This window comes from Strix aluco, chromosome 16 (assembly GCF_031877795.1).
Source record: "Strix aluco isolate bStrAlu1 chromosome 16, bStrAlu1.hap1, whole genome shotgun sequence".
Lineage (NCBI taxonomy): Eukaryota > Metazoa > Chordata > Aves > Strigiformes > Strigidae > Strix > Strix aluco.
Genome location: NC_133946.1, coordinates 2590260 through 2613594, shown reverse-complemented (window position 1 = coordinate 2613594; position 23335 = coordinate 2590260). Strand labels below are relative to the sequence as shown.

At 37.7% G+C, this 23335-nt stretch overlaps 1 long non-coding RNA gene across 1 annotated transcript in view; it reads right to left on the bottom strand.

Moving 5' to 3' along the window:
- Positions 1–5451: 5451 nt before the first annotated feature.
- Positions 5452–23335, bottom strand: part of LOC141930778 (uncharacterized) — a 44305-nt gene continuing 26421 nt past the window's right edge. Inside the window, exons 2-3 of the long non-coding RNA XR_012625394.1 lie at positions 6836–6956; positions 5452–5509 (exon numbers count right to left, since the gene is read on the bottom strand). This is a non-coding gene — a long non-coding RNA (uncharacterized LOC141930778). The remainder of the gene's footprint in view (positions 5510–6835; positions 6957–23335) is intronic.

Sequence of the window (23335 nt, the reverse complement as noted above, 5' to 3'; positions counted from 1 at the left end):
CAGATGCAACCTCCACTTCTGTCATGTTCTTCAGTTTTTTCTGTAGCTCAGCTTCTGCTGCTTCCCTGAAATGTGTCTATTATTTCACCAGACCATTAATACCTTTCTGAATTTGTCATTTTACTAATGATCAATGTTACAGAAGATCATAGAAAAATTTCATTCTGTTTTCGTCATCCATACGGCAAATTATGAACAGGAAGGATTGTTTCTTTCTTCTGTGTCTAGTTACAGGCACTCACATATTGTAGCTATATGCAAATACGTAAGTACCTTAATTTGCAGAGATTATAATTAGCATCTGTAATCCCAAATGTCTTCACTGTGAGTTCTGGATAATATGCATTTTTTGTTAGCAACAAAAGAGACAGTTAAAGAGTATGTGGATATCTCAGGAATACATATATCTTAGCACAGAAGATTTGAGTAATTCTGGTTTAACTTGTTTATAATCATAATACTCTGGTGAAGTAGAGAAACTACCATTGGTCTGTACAAGTAAGAAAGTTTAAAAATAAATATAATAAAACTCATTATGTAAATCCATTAACTAAAACTGTTTGCCCTTCTCGAGTTAATGTATTTTTTCACAGATAGTTTAGTTAGAAAAAGGAAAACTGGGTAAATTGTGTTTTAAAAAGCCTAATCCAAAACATGAATACATTCTTTAAATTGCAACTAACATTGTATCTATTTGAAAATCCAGAATTTTTTCCACATCTGTTATTGTACTAAATGGTAAAGCCAAAGTTGCAAAAGGGAAAAGGAAAAAAAGGGGGTTTATACTAACATTCTTAAACATTCAGAATATTTTAAAAAATCGCACACATATCTAACTACCTAACTAGCTGCCATTTAAATCAACAGAAAAATATTGTATGTTCAGTACTGACAGATATTTTACTTCCTGCCTGCATATCTGCGCTTGTCTAGGTCAATTCTTTCATACATATATTATTGCCGTATATCTCAAAATAGAGCCCTCCAGTTAGGGGCTGAGCGCACAAATCCTATCTGACTGCTGTGGGAGTTGAGGGTACTCAACATTTTGAAAGAACATTAAGTACTAAAACGGGAAAAACTTTCTTTCAAAATTTTCAAAGAAAAAGTGTTTTTATTTGCACACAAATGAATTCTTGAGTCATTTCAGGAAAGAACAAATAGCTGTTGTGTATTTATGCTGAGACATTTCATTTTGGCATTTTTAAACCAAGGGCCTTGACTTCTCATTTTGAAATGAAAATTTGAAATTGAATTCCATTACAATTAACTTTACAAAAAAGGAAAAAATCATTTTTCTAAAAGTAGGTCTTGGCAATGCTAGTAAATTATTATGCACAAGCCTGTTTGTTGGCCTTCAGGCCAGCTGGCATGAAATGATTCATGTCCACACTATTAAACTCTCTTCCCCACCAAAACAGGCTGCATTGAGATTGTGTATTGGGCTCCCGACCAGTGCTGACTCCTGAATCATGCCTAGCTATGGTTTGAGAAAGTGGCAGTGAGCTCAGGCCAAAATTGAGCAGGAGACCTTTTTAAAAGTGTGATAATACAGACAATGAAGCTCCAATACACACCAATGTTCCCTGGCACTACTTAATTTACTAGAATAAACATACCCTGAATGTTCTTGAACTGAAAAATTAGTTCTCTGTAGAAAAATAACCTGTACCTTGCACGCCAAGACCAGGTATTCCATACATTTTTAAGCATGGTGGAATCTCAATATATTTTCTAACATGAAATAGTAGTTGCACAGGAACCAACAGCTCTGGTCAGTCTTGGGGTGAAGTGACCTAATCATTTCATTTTAAACATCCTACCTCATGATGAAGCCTCAGATAAGGGAGAATGGCAATACAGCAGTTCTCTGGCTTCACCTTCTCACATGCTAGCCCTAACAGATTTATTACAGTACTTTTTAACAAAATGAGGAAAGAGTAGTCAGTTAAGATCATCAAAATTGCTATACTGATTGTGTTAGTGCAAATCATCATAACTTTTGAATGGGATCAAACACAAAGCATGAAGGTAGGTATGATGGCTGTGCTGGTGATCTTGAGCCTCAGGTCTGTTAGCCTAACAAGGATGTTCTAAAGTTGAGCTAAACCTGGTTTTAAACTGTAGAAAGATTTTCTTGTTCACTGAAGGGCAGAAAAACATTTTAGGTAGCATATAGCCCTCCACAAAATCTGAGAACACTGCTGGCGGCTGCCATAAGGAAGAGTGATTGCTGCTTCTTAATTTTGACTATCTATAAATCTGACCATGAGGGCAGAATCCAGCTGTACACTTTTAGGTATTTCAGCACTAATACTGATGCACTGAGCTTTATGAGATATTGTCACAACTGAAGAAAAGCTAGTTCATTTCTACCTTTTCAAAAAGTACCTATGAGATCTCCAAGCTGCCGCACAATCCTTATATCTGCTTCTTTTATAGTCTCTTGTAACACTAGATAAAACAGCTCATTAAAGGGCTGAAGGAAGACCATTCAACAAACTGCAGCTTAGACACTTAGATTTTCCACTCCCAGGGACTGGCACGCTATACAGTGAGACCCTGTACCGTGATGAATAAGTGATGAAGTTCCTCATGTGACTTCATCACACAAATGCCTTAGAGGCCCTGCAGCTCTATTAAATATCTAAGACTTTTGAAACAAAGTATTTGAGTACCATGCAATGTTAATCATTTTTTCCCAACACAGTGCTACGAAATGTAGAAGTCTGCTTATCCTCACTTCACAGAATCCAAAAATAGCTATAGTCAATGGAGAATGAAAGAGGGGTCCTTCTAGATGACCGAGTGTGGCTAAGCTAGGCCTTTCCTGTGAAGTGATCACTGGAGAAGCCTCTCTCTTTTCAAAAAGGCAGGCCTCCAGACACTTCATAGCTTAGATAAACTTCTCTAGCCAAAATTTATCTTTCTGAATAGCCCTCAAGTCTGTTTTTGCCTTTAAAACGGGTAAGGAGTACTTCTATATTCCACAGCACTGCTACAAGGATGAACACATTAAAGATTATACCAAGGCAAGGTTTAAAGGCAGTATCTCTTCTCAGGCAAAAAGAAGAAAAAAAAAAAAAGGCAGAAATTATTTTCAGGACAAGCTCTTCAGGACTGAAAGACAATATGAAGCGTTCAAATATTACAGTTCTGTGTATGCAGCTAATCAGAAGTGTCCCAGATTTGTCTAATTCCCACAAGAGGTCAGTGGCAGCATTCGCCAGTGCTTGTCCAGAACTCCAGTCACCGGACTATTCTTTCTCTTTCCATGTGAATGAAAGGTTCTGCACAGTATCAGCGCAGAAACTGGGGTGCCTAATGTGCAGCATTTCAGCAAAACAGCCGGTGACCTACCTGCAACCTATAACATGTAACAACTCCTAAATTTTGTATGACTTTAAGCTGGACATAAAACACAAGAAAGTTCATGGGCTAAATAACAGGTAAGAGGATAGAGAGAATTTTGCCTTCATAAATACCCAAGCAACCCATTGATATTATTTACGTTACAGTTAAATTTTACTCTACACAGTTAAATCTTACTGTTTGTTTTAGTTAAGCTTTCTCTTATTAAGCTTATTAAATGAGGTTTAAAAAAAGAATATTTCATTTAACAAAGTTCATTTTAGCACAGTGAAGGATTTTTCCACACTAACAACAGCCCTAATCTTCCACCCTTTTTTAAAACCCATTTTTGCTTTTCACTGTTTCTGTTGAGCTTTTCAAAAGCAACAACTTCAAAATCTTCCCTGCTGCAACCATCTTTCTGCATATACTATGCACCGCATATACACAGTATGCTCACATCATTCACAAATTTCTGAGCATCTTTAAAGGTTTCAGTATCATAATCGGAGCCATAAGGGCCTATAGGATAAAGCCAACCAGTCCCTGAATGGGACAGGTAGAGAAAAGAATCTCCTAGCTCAATACGAAGCATTCAGGATTCAGTGAATGGTCTTGATCTCAAGATCCTCATTCAGTAAGCAGGCAATTATTGTTGTGCTATGTGGACTGCAGCAAGGGATTAGATGAATCAGGCATCTCTGGCTTAGAAGCTTCCTGGGAAACTTGCCAACGATCACTTCCTGAAAGGCTATTTCTTACCCAATTCTTTCACTCTGACACGTCTCGTAATTGCTGTTTTATGACCCTGTTCAGTTTTCTCCATCAACTGGGATGATAATATTACCATAACAACAAGCCTCTATCTAAAGAGACCAATTATTCAAAGGTTATTTCTTGTCTTGTGACATATCATAGGCTGTCACTACTTCCATTTTCTCCAGTGAAAGAATATCAAGAGTGACTTCAAAGTTTCCTCATCTCAGGAAGTTTCTTGTAAACACTAAAATGTGTCCTTACAAGGCAGAGGCATGGTGCTCTACTTCAGCAGAGCAGCAGGAAACAAAGAGGACTTCTGCTTGCCCTAGTGAAAAGGCACATGGAATCTCAGCAGCTTCATTCTGAGTCACATAAAGGCTGAAAAAGCAAAAAGTCAGCTAGAAGTCATCATGATAAAGGGACAAATGACAGAACAAACAGATTAAGCCAAGTAAAACCTCATTTACTCCAGAATAACTTACAACCTTGTCAACACTAGATATCAAAGCCTATAAAGATATCTACCATAACAAAGCACATGCTTTTCCCAATCAAAGCCCTGATGTGTGTCCTGCTTTAATTATCTGACTGTGATGCATACAGAGATTTGTGAAAGGTCATGAGAGGTCAGAATAAAATGGTATGCCAAAATCATAAGACAGTGTCCAAACTGAGATTATAATGCAAATTCCTTGATTTTATGCTGACTCATGTCTCTTGCAGCATGCTTCATACTGGAAAGGATGTGCATCCTATATAGGGTACAAAGCTCACGTCTCATGACAAAGGAAGACATTTAATATCTATTAGCTGGCTTGCCAGATATGTCAATATACTGGTAGTCATCTGACTGATGTGATTGTGCCTAAGAGAAGGACTCTTTAGAGAAAATGTGGGCTTTGGGCTGTTCACATCTCAATCTCCTAGCACTCTCTGAACTAGCATGCTTGTCTTTGCATGTACACACCCTGTAAAGACCAACTTCTCTGTCCATTACTGCATTAAATTACTTAAACTATAGCAAAGCTGAGAAGGGATGCAAACTAACAAGGGACAAATAATAAATTGTGTAAATAGTGTCATCACAGAAAATGAAAGCAAAGCAACTTCACGTAACTAAATTTCATTTCCATTTATACTGAAGTAAGGGCTCTGAAAAGAGCCACACAAAAATATCTGGAGAACGATGGAAGAGGCTTACTGAACAAGGATTAATAAATAGCAGTAGAGTAATTTTGGCTTGGTTGTCTCAATCTTTAATCATAAAACAGAATTTTTTGATGTTCATGCTGGAATTCACAAAAAGCTTTTATTCTGAACAATTTCACCACCAGAATTACTCATTGTCCAACCGTGCACGTCTTTAGGCTTTTCTGAAGTCATCTTTTCCTTCACATTTCTACAAAAGTAACAATTCAGATATTTCTGGGTTAGTAAGTTGATCATATATTTTTGTAGATGAACACCTGAACAATCTTACTCCATACAGCCACAAGATAGATAGATATGGTCCTTGACACACTCTACCACCTAGGCTGACACGTGCCTTAGCTGTGCTCTGATCTTTATATCTGTTTCCTTCTCATGGAAAGCAAGAAATGGAGGAAAGGGAAACCTGGCTTGCACTTGAGTCTTGTCTTAACAAGGAGTCATGTAAACACCTAGGCTCACAATTTAGATATAGCATTAGAAAGTCTATTGCTTACACAGTTTAATTAACACTCTGTTGGGACTTGGCTAAAGAAAACACTTATGGATGTGTCTAAGTCCATCCTTACTCAAATGTGGAATGAAGCATATATTTAAACATGTGATCCAATTTTATAAATTCAGTGAGTCCTAGATATATATATATATATGGTTTTTTCTGGATAGAAATGTTTACTTGCACCAGAATTTTTGTCTGGCTTTAAGTACATGCTTGCATTAGTTGTGTATGTTTAAAATATGCAATTATCTCATACTGCAAGGATATGTGGGACAAGCTTACTACTCTTATAGTTAAATAAATTAACTCAACTTGACTGTACATGAATTTAAAGTCAAGTGTGTTACATAAATCATTAGGGTATCAAAGACAAGAGAAAGCAGAAACTTACAGGATTGAGGTGGTATAGTAGTTTTAGCATAGAAACAGTATGAAAAGGCATGATACTCAGTTATTAATAATGTTTCTAGGACCTTTCATGAAACTTTGGTCCCAACCATATGAATGGAAGTTTTGCTGCAAACTTCGGTGAGTCCAGATTTGGCTTCCCCTTTCTTTCTCCTCCTTTTCAGTCTCACCAATTCCCCAGAAATATAAAGATAAATATCCACGATAATATCTTGACCCCACGGACTTCAAAGAAATAACTGTATGTATTGAAACTTTGCTTCAGTTAGAATTACAGGATTGTTGATTTTATCAAGTAATAATATATACATTTCTGAGTGTAAAAACAAAACTGTTTAAGCATATGATAATATTGCCCATTTAGCCTGAAAAATATTCCAATTCAGAGTAGAGATGATGTATTCCAGTGACATAGAGATTAAATAAAAATGAAAAAAAATAAATACCTCAGTGTGAAATCACGAACACTGTAGCTTCATACAATACATTTTATCTAGGATTTAACTTCGTAACAAGAATGCAACATGCACGACCTTTAACAATTCAACTTAAAAATACTAATTTGAGTAAGCTGTATAGACAGGTATGTCAGGCTATGATAAAAATTACCTTGCCAACAATATCCTGATGCAATCTTCTCTCATTTCAGACTTGCATATATTGGGTGATATGCTCTAATCTTTGCTCAAATGCGGCAGCAGCAGGTTTCTAAGTTTGGAATACTGCAGACCTAGATGATAAAAAAACCAACATTATTTAATCAGAACAATAAACATAAAATAATCTGCCCTATCAACTATCAGTCTTATTGAGAACTTCTCAAAGAGTTGATATGATTTATGTGAAAAAAAAATTGCTTGAGACTAGAAAACCCAAAACCATTAAATATTAAACAGAGTAAGGGTAGTACTAGTTCTTCCTGTGCAAAAAGTATGTTTTTTTTTATCGTATCCTAACAATATAAACTCTAATAACCCCACTATAGCCAGGTCACAGTCTGAGTTGGTTCATGAATATTAGTGTCCAAAGTATCAGTCACATATCAAAACTGACTTCACATAATTTCTGTTTCTGTTTAGCTGCTAGATGATAGTATTTAAGTTCTACTTGTGGAGAAAAAAAAAAACCAACCAAACCAACCCAGATATCTTTTTATCTTTGATCATCATTCCACTATTAGTAAGTTATTCAGTAATAGTAATAGAGCAGCCATGACACACACAGTTTGTTAAGCTTTTAGAAAGATACTGAAAAAAAGATATGAAAAAAAAAAAAATCACACTAGTATACAGGTACCTGGAGGAAAATGGTGATGGCATGTCATCAAACAGCACTACTATATTATACGTTTTTCTGGTTACATTATCTTTACATAGATATAATGTGTAATTCTGGCCAAATAGTTATACCTCTAATTTCATCTAGTACTTCATTCAGCATATTTTCCTCTCTTTTCAGATTTAGGGTATTATTTTTATTTTTTCACATTTTCTCTGTACTTTGCTGATGCACTCCAGTTAAGTACAAAAATTCATACCTGCTTTATAATTCTTTTTATACTCACAGAGCAGTCCTTAGACATGGACTCTCTAGAAAAGATATAGTGGTGTCACTATTCCAGTGAACTGTATTTTTTTCTTCCAAGAGAGGATACTGCAACTAAGCCTTAACATGGGTGCAGTATTATATACAAGTGTGCAGTAACTGCAGAACCAGCTCCCTCATCTGCCCACTGGTGTCTGAGATCAAAATGGGAGCTCAGGAATTTCACCTCCCGCTCTGTGTAACTAAAGCTACATGAATGGACACAAAAAAAAAAATCACCTATTTTTTAAAACATCTCACTTGGCTAAGTAAATTCACCTGCACAGTAATTAACTGGACAGATAGGTTTTACTTTTTTTCCAGGGAGCTTACTGTTAACTAGTAAACTAGCTTACTAAACTACCCTAAAATCTCCTTTTAATGTAATCCTATCCAGGCATCCATCCTGAGAAGAAAAATAATTAAGAAAGATCAAAACAATTTCTTCTTATAGTTATATTGCCACTGGGATGCAAATGACACACTTCTGTTTTCAGGTTATTTGGTTCTCTAGAAGTCCACATCTAGAAGTACATAGAAGATCCAGCGTGGAAGAGACACCCTCAAGAAAAACTTAGAACCCTAAGCTTGAAAAAATGCTAAGAATAATTTCACATTTTCATCAGATGGCAATGCAAATGATACAATTTTGTTGGCACAAAGTGACTCCTGAAAAAAGTTTACCAAATATCATTTAATATTTTGCTCAGTCTTTTAATCCTACACTACACAGCTGAACCCTAGAAATGTCCTTCTGCCACCTTAATCTAAATCACTCAAAAATCAGTGCAAATTTTTAAAAGTTTTTCAATAACCTATACAAGCTTTTTCCTCACAGATATTTGTGTACATATTGTGGTTTGAGCCCAGAGGGCAAATGAGCACCACGCAGCCACTCACTTCCCTCTTCCTCACCAGTGCTAAGAAGGGGAAAATAAGCAAAGATGCCTTTCACTCCCCACTTTCCACCCAGCACTGGGAAGGAGAAAAGCAAACGACCCAGGAAACTGAGATAAGGACAAGGAGGAATGAACTCATCCTTTAAGGCACAGGCAAAATACAGACTCATTAGGGGAAGAAAAAAGAACATAAATTTAATACAGACACTGACAACAGCACTTAACAGAGTAGGACCGTGAGCAGCATTACCACATCTTGAAACCACCTTCTCCCACCCTTCCCTTCTTCCCAGGCTCAGCTTTGCTCCTGGTATCTCCACCTCCTGCCCCGCAGTGGTGCAGGGGGCAGGGAATGGGGGGTGCAGTCAGTCCTGCCACTTCTTACACTTCAGTGGGGAGGAAATTTCTGGCATTTCTCCCATGCTCCAGCGAGGTCCCCTCTCACAGGAGACAGTCCTCCACAAACCAACTCCAACAGGAGTCTCTCCCACGGGCGTGTGGGTCACCCCATGTGTTGCAGTCCTCCCAGCGCTGAGCTACAACAGCAGGGCCTCCTTCCCATGGGCTCCCGGCCTTCTTCAGGCGCAGTCACCTGTCCTGACGTGGGGCCCCCACAGGCCGCAGATCCGTCTGTGCTCCACCAAAGACCCCCGTGGTGGCAGGGGGGCGGCCCTGCTGTCTCGCCATGGAATACAGGGGAGTCTCTGCTCCAGCACACCTCCCCCCCTTCTCCTCCTTCCTTCCACTGACCTCGGTGTTCACACACATGTTCTCCTCACAACTTCTCCTCACAACTCACCCAACTCCTCCCAGGTTCCCCTTCTTAAATACATTACGGCAGAGGCACAGCGAACTGGCCCAGCCTTGGTGCAGAGGCAGGTTTGACTTGGAGCTGGGGAAGCTTTGAGAAGCTTCTCACAGGGGGACACTGCTGTAGCTCCAGCCCCTGCTACGAAAAAACACTGCCACTCACTCAAACCAGGACAATATATATCTATTTTTTTGCACTTTCTTGTTCTTTTCTGAAGAAAAATCTGTGTTTATGTTTTTTCCTGAAAGATCTCAGGAAAAAAAGAGGTGCTATAAATAACTATAACAGCTACAACTAAATAGCAACTATTTTTTTTTTTTTTCAAATGGTAACATTTGGTCGATGATAATCTAACAATGGAAGAAAGATGAGGTTTGTGGGAAGAGGTGATATCTTTTATTAGACCAATTCAGAGTTAAAAAAGACAGACTGACAAAGATGGGTGAGAATTGCATGATAGCTTGTTTATCTCGAGAGAGGTGATTCTCCCCCTCTACTCTGCTCTCATGAGACCCCACCTGCAGTGCTGTGTCCAGCTCTGGGGCCCCCAACATAAGAAAGACATGGACCTGCCTCCAGAGGAGGCCATGAAGAAAATCAGAGGGCTGGAGCACCTCCTTGATGAGGACAGGCTGAGAGAGTTGGGGTTGTTCAGCTGGAGAAGAGAAGCCTCTGGGGAGACCTTACAGGGGCCTTCCAGTACCTAAAGGGGGCTACAGGAAAGCTGGGGAGGGACTCTGCATCAGGGAGTGTAGGGATAGGACAAGGTGTAATGGCTTTAAACTGAAAGAGGGTAGATTTAGATTACATATTAGGGAGAAATTATTTTCTGTGAGGGTGGTGAGGCCCTGGCACAGGTTGCCCAGAGAAGCTGTGGCTGCCCCCTCCCTGGAAGGGTTCAAGGCCAGGCTGGACGGGGCTTTGGGCAACCTGGGCTAGTGGAAGGTGTCCCTGCCTGTGGCAGGGGGGTTGAAACTAGGTGATCTTTAAGGTCCCTTCCAACCCAAACCATTCCGTGATTCTGTGATTATTTTTTCATATGTATCAGCTACTGTAATACCTTCCCCTGCAAGATTTCCATCTCAATTAATGGTTTCATTTCAAGTGATGATTTCATCAGTTTGGCACCTGCCTGTTCTATCCATTGCCAATGAACCCTCTCTAGGCAGTAAGGAAAGACTCTGGCCCATGAAGCAATCATTTAAATAAATCTGTCATTTTTGTTTCTATGGAAACATACGTTTTGCAGCTCTCCCAAGTAATAGTCAAGTTAGCCTCTCAGTTATGTTATTTTGGTATCTTCCCCTTAACCATCATAAGGTATTTTACTTCCATGGACATAATCTTTGGAGAAACTATACTATAACCACTATTTGCCCTTCAATTCTGATTGGTATTTGTTTAACCTTGATTGAGTTAGCAGATTTCTTTTTGGTTGACAGCCACAGTTCATCAGATAAAACCCACACAATACACTTTCTGACCTCTTATCTGACTCAGTCTGTCAAAATCCCATTTTGCTGCCTTAGTTGTCAAAGATCTTCTGTGACATTGAAACCTTTTACTTCTTAATTTTTAATAACTGTAGGCTCTCCATTTTCAATTTTTAAGTGCTCTAGATCATTTTGATTAATGAACTTTTTCTCTACCTCCTACACAGGCATGTTCTCTGGAGAGAACTCCAGACAATGCCTATCCAGTCAGGCCAGTTTCCGGAAGTCACTTGACATAGCAACCAAAATGTGCTCCGGTAATCAAGGAAACAAGTACAACCATCTGTGTATTAACTGTTAGTCTGAAAATTTACAATATTTCATTATTTTTCCTGACTGCTATAGTTGATAATGTGTCAAAAGAGATCTTTTCTTACTTATTTTCATACCTAATGGTTACTTTTCTTAAACATAGTCTTCAAATCATTTGATCTTCTATTTCTAATTACTTTATTTCCTGCATGACTGAGGTTTCTCATAAACTTACTTGTCCAGGCCCTTTGGACAACATACTGAGGAATAGGAATTCTAATTAGAGCTGAGTTTAAAAGATATAGAATGACAAATAGCAAACAGAACTGTCCTTGCTACCTGAAGCACCAGATGAAGGTTGCTATCATGCTCCTGTCAACCTGAAGAACTTCTCACTTTGCCCTTCAAAGAGTCTTCCTGGACCCATCATGAGAAAACATGCAGTGTCCTCCTACATCACTGAGGCTGAAATTTTCAATCAACTACTGACACGAGTCACTCCGATTTATCAATATATACAGGGAAGTTCCTGCAGGGTCTCTAGCACCATGAACACTCTTCCCCTTTGCAGGACTGCCAAAAAGATGCAGCAGTGGATGCACGTTTCCCTTCTCTTGAAGTTAATGTCCTTATAATATGGCAATCCCATCATACAAAGCCGCTTTCTATTGTCATGCAGCAGAGAAATCTACGAAAGGCTTGTCCTTCAAGACAGTAATCTTTGTTAGTTACTACTCTACCTGTCTGATTTTTACCTTTTTCAGAATCTTCTGCAGTTTTAAAATTCTGTTAGAGACATGAACATTTGCTTTTTCAGAAAGGGTGCAACGTCCACAAGAAAGGACCTTCAACCTGTGGATCCTAGATGCTGTCGCATTAAACATTAAAAATAATGAGCATAATCATTGATATAGCTCTTCCTAACTGTATATTCTTTCCATACTTCCCCAAAATGAATAATTAAAACAGCAGTCTGGCTTCACCTCCTAAATTCAAAGCACTTTTCTTCTATTTCAGCAGAGAAAAAGATGAGCTTCCTTGTCTCACTCAACTGCAGCTCATTACAAAGCCCTTTGTGAATATAAAAAAAACTTGATTTCACCATGACTTTCTAACACACAATCCATCACATCAGCAGTGAACATGAGTGCAAAATGGGTGTCTTGAACATCTCCTCTGCAATACTCACAGCTCCTTTCTCTGAAGTATATCAGAAAGTGTTTCAGAGCTCCTTGAACAAAATCTTCCAACTTGGTTTGATTAATTAGTGTAGTCAGAACCCTCTTACAAGACTAGCATTATATCTTAATTAATTGACTAATGTTTCTTTTGCCTTGGGAAATTTGATTAATGGTCTTCAAATAAAACATCTGGTCATACACAGAAACAATCACTCACTCCTCTAATGTTATACAGATCATGAAGGCACTAGGATTGTTGCAAATAATGTACATGTAGCACAGTCTGCTGCTGCTGTGTCTGTTGTTCCAGCACACAGTATCCATTTTAGGTGATTTTCAGACAAATGTTTTTCTATGCTTGATGCACAGACACTCAATCCCTTTCTTTGTTTCATATGCAAATTAGTGCAACTCCCAACTTGCATTGGACAAAATATTCATACATCCAATTTTGTACAGACTGCTTTTTCGGAGCCTGTACTAACTACTCCTTCAAACAACCACAAGAAACAAACAAAACCCCATATTCTTCAAGTTTGACTGATCCTAGCCTTCTCTCAAGGATTTTCTGTCTCTACCATCCTGATTTCTTCTTCTTCGGTGAGCCGTGCCATCTCTATTACTTTTGTATAGAGAAAAAATACTGAGTTGTCAGAATAAGTCAGTAAAAATTACTCTGCACCATTATATGAGGTCCTAGCACTTCTGTACAGGATGATTTGAATGACCCTGTATGCCCACACAGAGCTCTTCACCCAACCATCTGTTAGCATATGCACAGGCCTGCTTATGCAGGTGCACCTGTGAATCAGTCCATTTTATGGTTTCAACTACAAAAGAGACATTTCTATTTGATGCATGTCCAAGGCAAGGAGTACTCAGCTCAGCATGAAAATCACACAGAAAATTCCTCTGCAATATTCCATAGGATCTGATAGAACAGTGATGACACTGTTCATTGTAAGTGTCCAAAAAGGGTTAGTACAGCTTCAGATGTGAAAGTCTTACTCAAGACAGCTTCCAGAATACTTTCAGTCTCAAAAGTAGTTTCTATCACTGAATTGCAGCTGTAATTCCTGACATTTTTAAGCACTTCAAGAAGGCCACTTAAGTGCACAGTCTTTTTGCCAAGGAAGTATACTACTAGAAATCTAAGAATATAAAATTATAAAATTTAGTTTTCTTAGTTGAACTCTGGCATCTTTGACAAAGTACCTTAAATTAGAAATTCAGTTTTTATATTCTAGTTTTTAAAATGGGATTTGAGAGTCAAATCTTAGGTACTAACTTTCAAGTTAAAAACCAAGGTGATTTGTGTCCTCAGAGATTTTAATAAATATCTCAGTCACTAGAACTTGCTCCTAATACCTCCAGATGTTTGTGGGGAAAAAAAAAAGGATTTTCAAACTCAGAGAAAGATGAATTAAAACTAAAATAGTATTTCTTCCCCTCTATGTGTTATTGCATATTGTTCACAATTAATGTTCAGAAAATATTTTTAGATCCCTGGCTATAAACAGACACATGGTGCACTTCTGTGCAATCCACTGTGGTTATTAAATGCCATGTGAGATTCTAAGAGAATAACATGTTCTGATACTAACTACTTTTAACCACATTGTTATGCATTAACCTTCTGAAGTAATGGGTTATATTTGCATATATCATGGGAAAAAGAATAGAAAACAAAGATCAGTACTCCACTTAACAGCATCAATATACTTGTATCTTTTCCAGGCCAGACACTGAAAAGAGGTATCATTCATTTAATGGGTGGTTATGTATGCCTGCCTGGTACAAATATTTAGTGATTTATAGTGATGCAATTATAAAATACTTTTTCAGACAGATTTGTGGGAGCTATTCTGGGTACAGGATGGCACCTGCATCTTCTGAGACTGCAAATCTGAAAAAAGTAGTCAACAAATGATAAAGTCATATTTTGGAATCAAGACAAAATGAAGAGTAAAAGGTACTGCCTAAGGTAATGGCTATTAAGCTATTTAGAGTGCTTTCAATTGACAGTATCCATTTTTTATCCTCCTGACTTGAAGAAGCCAAATGACAAAATACCCATTTGAGGTAGCTGGTGACCAATTATGTCTGAAGCACTCAGGACAGAAAATTCCAGTGTTGATTTTTGTCCAAAATAGTTTGAAGGACATCTGAGAGGTAAAAGATCATCAAGGTCTATCCCATGATGGATATTCTACTCTGATTTGTCTATGGCACTCCCTGAATAATGAAAGAAAAGAGAAAATAGATTGGAAATTTGTGGTAAAACTTTAAAAAGCAAGAGAAGAAAGTGGCTATTCTTCCTGACTCAACAACAGAAGGACATTCATTTAATAATCTAAATTCGTATGTGGAACCACTTGTATACAGCAGGCTGGTCCAACTGGCAGCCGGAAGAGCCCATAGGGCAACCCAGCTTGGCTCATCAACTGTCTCAAAGGAGGCAAGGTAGCAGACGAGGCTGAACAGAACGTGTAGTGGCAGTCCATGAACAAGCACTCAGACCCAGAAGGTCATGGTGCAGCCCATGCCTAGAGCCCAGAATAAGGTCCAGTTCCACAATTGGAAAAGAAAGGCCATGCTGGCGGATGGCATAAAGATTGCTGCGATAATCAACTGTGCAGCAAAGCCAAAACAAAGCCATAATAAAGAAAAGCGATTAGGCATTCAGCCCTGAGAAAGCAAACACAATCTCTTCTCTACTGTTTAGTCATTTCAGGGCTGTGTCCGCTGTCTGATTCCTACATCCTATATTCTTCTTCCCCAATAGTACATGTAAAAAAAAAAAAAAAAAGTTGAAAAATAGTGCAAAAAATTATTACATTCCTCTGAAAAACATGCCTGCCAAAACCCATCACTGTTTAGATACTGTATCACTGATTCCATACTGTGCTGTTAAGCACGTTTAAATTCATGTGATATAAAAATCTTGGACAAGATTTTGTATCACTCACTTCAGCCAGTAATGAATTAATACTATAAATATTGTTATATATGAAAGCAAACAATTACATCCCCTTCTGTCTTTGTCTTCAGGGACATTATGCCTAATACCTGGGTGGACTTCTATGTTATTTCACTATAAAGGCTATTACTAAAACACTAAATTCTACGTAACATAAAAATGGAGCTACTGAAGGCATTTTGAATTTCCTGTTGGTAATTCTTATTGTCAAAACATCATATAATACAGCCTTCACTGAACAGCAGCAAAATGTAGCTTTTAACTGAAATTGTGGGGACTATGTTTAGCAAAGGGTGAGTAGTAAATTATTCAGCTTATTTATTATTCAGATTAAGCATTCCAGAAACACTTCCTATTCTATTAATTAATAATTTGAAAACTACTCAATGCAGAAAGCTGTGAAGAGACAGCTTTTTAGAATTTGATTGTTTCATGTGCAGAATGCAAACCTAAATTGCAAAATTGCACATTTATTTGCTAAGAAATAAACAAGCAGCCTGCCTACTCATGACTTCTGCTGTGCAGCTTCCTCAGCTATTCCTACTCTATCCTGGTTGCCAACTCTTTACAGAAGCCAGACTAAAAATAATCTAAATACTAACATGTAGTTGATCACCTAACTTCTCCACAACCTGGTTGCAATATATGTGCAAAAGCTGGCAAATTAACCAAGGCTGTTGTAGCTACAATAGCCTAAGGACATAAGACAGGCAAGATTTATTGGAAGACATAATACCTTTTATTAGATCAAGTGATACAGCTAGAAAAAGCAAGCAAGCTTTCAAACGCACAAAGATTACTTCTAAGTTAATTAGTGTGCATATACATATATATGTACACAGGCCAAGCAGATGGAGTTAAAAAACCACAGAACACAGACCTATGTCCAAATTTAGTCTTTTTTGTTCCAGTTTTACTGCAAAATTCACGTTTCAGAAATCTCTGAGATGGCAGTGCTATATCAGATGTATTATAATCAGTTCTGGGAGAACTGAGATTCTTTAGCCCCCATAGGCAGTGTTGAGAATTAAAAGCCACAATCTGTCCAGCTCCCTCTGTTTGCCAGTTGTAATTAAATAGTCCTTCACAATTTATATTTTCTTCACAATATTTTGCATACAATTAAGGTTCTTTTAAAATGAATTTATCAAAACATATTTGCTTTCTATTTACAGTAAAACAGGGCTTCTGTTTAATTTAGCACCCAAGAGTTCATGCTGAAGTCTGATGTTTGAGATTACAACAAACTACCTGTTCAAAAATTGTAAACTGGCAGACATTCCTGACATTAAGACAGATGCACCAGGAGTACATTCTGCTCACTATTTTCTGACAGTATAAAAAGTACATTAGCTTATAAATAAAAGATTTAACCATGCTTGCGATTACAAAATTTATGACTGCTCCTGCAAGTGTGTGTGGTCCAGTGGAATTCAACTCCCTGAATCAATCTTTTACAAACACACAATAAACTTCCTTCAGACAAGAGAGATGTTTTTTTATTTATGAGAATATAGTTAATATTACAAGTAGCTATTAAAGGGAAGAAAAAAGAAATCAGAACATGTGAAGTACCAGGACATTCCAAAATAGGTAAGCATAAATTTCAAAAAGAGGCTTTTAAAATTCAAGTGAAAAATCATTCTGTATTGGATACTATTCAGAAAAAGAAAATTTGCTGCTTTTATATGAAAAAAGATACTTTTACTATGCCAATACATTGGCATAATGATATAGTTCATAGTCATCAACACTCTTTCCCATACCATTTCTAGCTGCATCATTTTCATGAACACATTATATGAATACAGAAGTAAGTGAATGATGGAAACCTCAGCAAGTTTGCACAAGTTCCTTAACTTGGTTCTCAAGATACTAAAGGACTGAAGAAAGCTGCAGGAGAGGAGCACTGCAGACATCAAAGCCATCCTGACCAAACTGCACCACCTGAAAAGGTCGAACTCAAGCCAAAAGTTAAAAAAAAAAACACAAAAAAAACCTGAAAAGAATGCCAGATCCAGAGATACTTATTTCAACGGCATAAGCAGGAATGAACTTGGAGAGGAGTAAATTTCAACTTAATGGGACACCAGTCCTGAAAAAGTAGTGGTGGGATAGATTCCATGTAAATAAAACCAAATTTAGCCACCATTCCTATAGACTTCTGGGGAATACTTTACCATCTTTGGAACGTTTCCTAACTTTAGACAGTTCCTTACTTAAAAATACAATTCCATGCAAGGATTGTTTACCCTAAGGATCTAAATCCATCACAAACTATCTGCACAGTGTTCTATATTGAACCTCTGTGATGTTTTTTCCACATGTACGTGAACTGTTCAAACCAGAGATCAATTGCTATGTACATACATTCATGATTTAGAATCATATTTTCTGAATAGCTAATCACCAATTAACTCTTGTAATCTGCAATGCTATTTTTAATACAGCAGAATTCCATTCTCATTTCATGCATGATTGAAACCTCAACTATGAGGTTGCAGAACTTCCCCCTGCCCCCAGTGCTACTCTAAACTAAATCCCATCTGATACTATCAAAAGAAGCATTACAGCAGCCAACCACCATCCATGTGTCACTATCTGGAAAAAAAAGGTAGTTTACAGCTATTCTACAGTATCAAGGATACTGCTGTAGAGAAAGGAAGTATATCATACTAATCAGGTAGTTGTGGAAACTGTGTTTCTCATTGAAAATAAACTGGCAATTGCTACCCGAAGGAATCACCCTAGGTATTTTGGAGTAAATTAAAATTCTTCTCTAAGAATTAGTCTGTGCAAAACTCCTGCTGGGCAAACTGATTTTCCATGTGCATTTTCCATTTTGCCTACACTCAGTTAGATTGTAGGGGATTTGAAATTTCTCATGGGATGATGTTCATTGAAAAAAGGTAATTGGGATAGCACAGCTTGTGAAGCTTTTGAGCAGTAAGAATAAAGGCAAATGCTCTGTTTGTATCACTGGCATTGTAAAATCTTTGTACAGCTTTTAAAGTTTATTAGCCTAGCTGTAGACAGAAACACTAGGTAATTAGGTAGGTAAAAAAGACTCTCAAGTGCACAATTGCATTCCCAATAACTACTTTGGAAACAAGTCCCATAACAGCACTCAGTGGTCTGTGGCATCTTTCATCCAAAGTGTATTTCACCTATCATGTTTATGACTGAAATGCAGTAACTGTGAAAAACATAACAACTGCTTAATAGTACTAAGCAACTAGGTAAAGTTTAGAGGAAGAAAGGAAAATGGGTTTCAACTCATTTCAGTCAATGGCAACTTCAAGTAGAAAGAAATTATTAAGAGTTCACTTTTCCAGACCATCCAGCTGGAGCCACTCTCTATGTTACAAAGCATACAGTTGTATCTGCAATTACCACTAACTAGCCAACTAGTTTTATTCAAAAGCTCTCTCTTTCGATGTCATACCATCCCCTAATAGCTATCATACCAGCTCAAAACAGTTTACAGGTGTGCATATCCCCATTGAAAATAACTGGGGTTATCCACATTCTTATTTAGTCTGAAATTGAGTCTGGATTTGTACCCTAACGCACAGCCCCCCTTGGCAGCTCTGCTTAGCGCACTGATGGCTTCGCAACAGTTTGCTCAGGAGAGAGTCAGCATGACAAGCTCAACAGAAAGAAGTTCAAGTCTATGCAGTGAATGGGTTTTAAGAGGCAGGGCTTCTAGTTCCTGCCCCTACATGCTATCATAAACTGATCCCGTGTCCACTTCAGAGTCAAACAGGTTAGCTTAATTTGTGATGGTTTCAGTCTCTTTGACTGTACACTGGAGCGGAACAAAAGAGAAACAATGAAATCCATTACCAATAGCAAATAAGAGGCCATGATACTAGTGGTCTACTGTCTGTTACCTCCCTCCTGAGACTAGTACCTGTCCGCCCTAAACTGAAACAGCTGCTGAAGGTCAGAAGAATTGCCAGGTTAAAGCTTGGATCTCACAATTGAGTTACATATGCAGCATAAACAATCACCAACAACTTGATGACCCTTGGCTGTGTGTGCAAGAATTTGCTGTAATCCTGTTTAACTGCTGACAATCACTGGATCATATTCCTGTTTTTCTACACTTGGCAGAAGTATCTGCATGCATTACAATATACAGAGGGCACAGGTTTGACCATCTGGCCATAGATGTCAAACTGAGACATTTTCCAGTGGCAGCATCTGGTTTCTCTACAAAAAGCCATGTGTTTGCAGCTTTGGGCCTGTTATATGGTAGGGCTACAGATGCATTATCTAGGCTGCCAGATCTTCTTGAATTGCTTTCTTTTGATTAATCTTTAACTCTCTAGTGTTTTCTTTATTTATAAGACTATGTACAAGCATATTTCTTTGGTAAAGGTCTAACAAGGAGCTAAAGCTTATCCTATACATTTCTCCATATCATATTCATCCACCTGATACTTGAGCCAAAACTATTATATAGGGATGGTTTTGGAAGTGCTTAGTAGTAGAAAGAAGAGCTCATTATCATCCAATAGGTTTGTAAAGCAACAATTCCCATACCAACATCACTTTGTAGTTAGTCCAAGCTGTCTTCTGTCTGTATAATAGGTATAGATACTTCAGACACACAGAGAAAAAAAAAAAACTAGGGTCAAAGATAACTCAGTTGTTTTGAAAGGAAAAGCTATTTGCAAAACTGTCATTACATCAAAAAAAAAAAAACAAAACCAAATAATAACTAATTAGTAAGAAAAGTCAACTAAAGATGATGATTCCAGTTTCCTGCGTAAAACATACACAAGCAGGAAATGTGGTCCTACATGGAGGGAGGAAAAGGCAGTCTGAGATCCTAATCTATAATTAACAGGTCATAGCACATCTTCAGCTGTGTGACAACTTTGGCCCTTAGGAGCTAAGAATAATACATGTAACAAATGGTAGTACACAAGAATATCATTCAAGACAGATCACGAAGCTGTCTATACTTTCTAATACCTGGCACATGTCAAACATGGACACAAGTTACAGTGTTTCCTTAAGAGGGAGTTCCAATAAAAAACACAAAGCCCAGAATTAAAGATTGAAGCCTCTTACTGTAAAGTCTCTGCAGAAACATGCCAGAGAATTCTTCATACATCCTATGCTATTTCATTTGGTGTGACATTATTAAATGACAGATGTACTTAAGAGTTTGGAGGACCAGAAACTAGCTTGTAACAAAGACCAGGAAGAAAGTCACAAAAAAAAGAAGCTAGTGGCCAAATCTAATTTGTCACTTATAATTATACCACGTTAGGCAGTAACATCTTTTAAAATCACATTTCAGGCAGACATACATAGATAATTTTGTCAAAGGATCTAAAAGAACATACATAAAACCCATTCGTGTATTAACAGTAACACAGCCCATAGGAAGATACACAAATTCTCTGCCTAACTCTGCCATGACAGCACAGCATGTGAGAATGACTGCAGGGATTGCTTACCCCAGACTATTCTCAAAATTAATCCATGTGTTCATGGGCCCAGTAGAATGACAATTCTACAGAGACTGCACAGTCTTTCTGCCAGAGGTAGAAGTACACAGAGCAGACAGGGAGTTCATGGTAGAGCATTTGGATGCAATACTCACATATCATGTGCAGAAAAGGGAATATCTTGCTATTATACCAGCAGGCCTAAAAGATGCAGTAGTGTGCTAGCTCCCAAGTGCCAGGCATAAATAAGTCCCATTGGAGGACTACACTGATTCAAGTGCAGAAAAGATATCCCCTTATGTACAGATGCTGCTTGTCCTCTGTTGCAGAGAACCACAGCAGGAATTTTATGTTTGAACATATGGACAAGTTAGTCATGCCCTATCTACTCAGAGAAACAAACAGAGGCAGGCTGGATAGCTTGCAGGGCAGAACAGCTTTTTTTTTTATCCTACAAGCCAATAAAAGGCCACAATGGTGGCACTGAATTTCTATTTAATCAGTTAATAGAAACAGCTTCTGATTGTCTGGCCAACTAAGGGCTAGAGAGATGGAAAATTTTACCATATATTAGGCATTACTGAATGTATTCGGTCCTTTTTGGCTCTCCTTTTAAGACAAGTGTTCTGTGTTTTTCCCAAGAAAAGACTCTATGGGTTGCATATTTTTATGGCAAGACGGAATTGTCTTCACCAGAAACTCACATTTCAAACAGTACAAATTCAGTGTGCACTGAGCCCTGACAGGTCAAAGGGATCAGATCAAATCCACTTGATACAACATTGCAGAATGTTATATGCTGTGCACAGATGTATGTGACTTTTTTCCTGGATGAAGATAATTAATTTTGGTGATAGAACAAAGCTTGAGGAATGGATTCAGTATAACACTGCTAAACAACAGGCTGACCTCTAAAGAAGAATTAAAGAAATGGTTATCTATTACTCATGACAGCTTAACATGTTTATATCCTTTTTAGTCAGCAGCGCATGTGCTTTATTATTTATCATGAACTGGCACTAGGACCACCTCATCTGATGCACTGACTTACAAATGTGATAGCTCTAACCTTAGTGAGAGAATAAAGGCCACAAAATCCATTTTTTACATATGTGTCATGCTTAGAGGTCACTCTGTTGGTTTGGAAGATACTATTTCTGATCTGGAGATTTCTGTTAATGTCTTATTTTTTATTAATTTTCAGAGATTGGGTGCAGCATAATATGAAGCCTACATTAAGTGAAAATATCAAAGTGTCTTGACATGATGGGGCTTTGAAAAATGTCAGTTTTTCAAACCTGCTCTGCAGGTCCAACTGATATGCCCTCTCCTGACCTGGAGCTTGTCTGTCAGGAGATTTCTCTGAACTAATGCTCAAATTAACGTGCATCAAAAAACCACGCTCTCCTATTATGTACTTACTCTGTACTTATTAGCTCAGATCGCCCCGCTTTGCACCATAATTACTAACAGTTTATTTTGCTTAGACTCTCTGGCACACATCAGGGATAATTTTGAGATCATAAATAGGTCAGCAGAAATAAAAATTAGAAATAAAAAAGATTGAAGTGATGAAATTTATTTTTCATACCAGATTAGAGAGAGACAGAATGCTATACCTGTGGTTCTCCATTTAAAGTCAGAGTATGTCTCTTTCACTCAATTTCTGAATGTAGTTCTTAATTTTTAATTCATCCAGAGAAGTATCGGACAGCTTGAACAGTGTAAAAATTTGACCAACTTTTCCAGAAGTAGAAATCTCGATTCCTGTGTAGAAATCTGAGAACACAACAGGCCTCATTAATCTTACCTGGAGACCAGGATTCAGCTGATAGCAAGAAAATATAAATAGCAAGAAAGATAAACACAGATATTTTCTTCTTTAATCATATTCTGATTTTTTTTTTTTTTAAATTATAAAAAATACCCCTTATTTTTAAGCATGGCTCTGGAATTTGGTCTTAGCCCCTCTTCCTTTATAGGACTCAGTTTTATTGGTAATGTGAAATAAACAGCACAACAAATTTCAACCATCCTCATCAACTTCTGCATGGCCCCTTCAGGGCCTTTTCTGTCCTAGTTCTCCCAGTTCATAGCCATTTTCGTATCTTTTAAGTTTTGGGTAGATTTAATTAGACACTTGCTAGCACAACTCCATTCTATTCAGCTCAAGTTTCTGGTACCATAGCTATCACCATAATCTCTGAACATGTCATCAGCGATCACTTGGAAACTTAACATAGGGTCAGAGGTTTAGTTTTAAAGAATATAACTGAAGAATCCTGAATTCACTGCTGTAGTCTCAGAGCTCATCACCCTGTTACAAACTCTCTTCATATCTGCCAACGAACTACAAAAGTATGCATTACTCATCATCAGTAAACATATTTTTTCCACCAGTTAGTGACATTTAGTCATCTCAAAGGGAAAGTTACTTAATAAGT